Genomic DNA, 1,054 nt, shown 5'->3' on the forward strand with positions numbered 1-1,054 from the left:
TCAACATTGCACCCAACAGACTGGGCAGTCCCCAGGATCTCTTTAATGGTTCCTATAATTAAAGAAAATGTGGCATTAGGTGGGAAACGCCAGCCCCTCACAATCCTCAGACACCACTGGGAACATCCATTTGAGTTCCACAGCAGACAGTGTCATAAAATATCAGAAATAAACACCCCCAACTCCCCTACTTGAGAGCTCTCATTTAGTTATGCAAGGCCTGGATGCCAAGTCTCCATGGGACCCTTGATGCCCAGATTAAACACATCTGGCCCAAAATCACCATGATCAAGCCACATTTTTCAAACCCAGAAAAGACTAAACCCCAAATGTTGGGTCTTAAAGAATTAAGTTTCCTTTAAAATGGGAAAAAGCTACCACTCGGTGAATATGCCACATATTCCATGTTGTCCTGCTCTTACCAGAGAGTTCTCTAGCTAAAGATCGGTGCCGCATCTGTCGGGCAATGCTGACAATCTCATCGAATGTGATATTTCCACTGTGCTTAACTGCAGGAAAAAAGAAAACACAGCAAAAGCTTTGTCACAACCCAAAGCCAGAGCAGACCACAATGTCCTCCCTCAGCCATTTCTCGTTGTCCCCATGCTTTCGGCACAGAGTCCTCCACATGAAGAAGAACCCTGTTTCCTAAGCTGGGGTTCAGCTTCAGCTCACCACTGGAATGCACCAGCCAACAGGAAGTGGTCAGGTGCAGTGGCGGGTGGCTAATGGCTAAACAAATCTTCACCAATCTTCACGTGTGACTGTTTCAGAGATGAGAAAAGGCAAGCTTAAGTGACTGGGGTTAAACTATTCAGTGTCACTCAGCTGGGAAGGGCTCTCTTAATTCGTCATTCTCAGTTGTTTCACCCCAATGGCATTTCATGATACTGCCTGGCTAGGAGGCAACCTATTGATGTGCTTCTCTCACATTGATGTTTTTGACTTCCCCTCTCTCTTTCTGGAAAAAAAAAAAAATTTTCAGTGGAAAAATATCCTTAGGTGAGAATTAACAAAAAAACAAACAAAAAGCTGATAACAATGCAGCAACATG

At 44.3% G+C, this 1,054-nt stretch overlaps 1 non-coding gene across 1 annotated transcript; it reads right to left on the reverse strand.

Moving 5' to 3' along the window:
* Positions 1–593: 593 nt before the first annotated feature.
* Positions 594–722, reverse strand: LOC114229994 (small nucleolar RNA SNORA65). The gene has a single exon (XR_003615831.2). It is a non-coding gene; the product is annotated as a small nucleolar RNA SNORA65 (small nucleolar RNA).
* Positions 723–1,054: the final 332 nt, after the last annotated feature.

The sequence above is a fragment of the Eptesicus fuscus genome, chromosome 15 (genome assembly GCF_027574615.1).
Source record: "Eptesicus fuscus isolate TK198812 chromosome 15, DD_ASM_mEF_20220401, whole genome shotgun sequence".
Classification (NCBI taxonomy): Eukaryota; Metazoa; Chordata; class Mammalia; order Chiroptera; family Vespertilionidae; genus Eptesicus; species Eptesicus fuscus.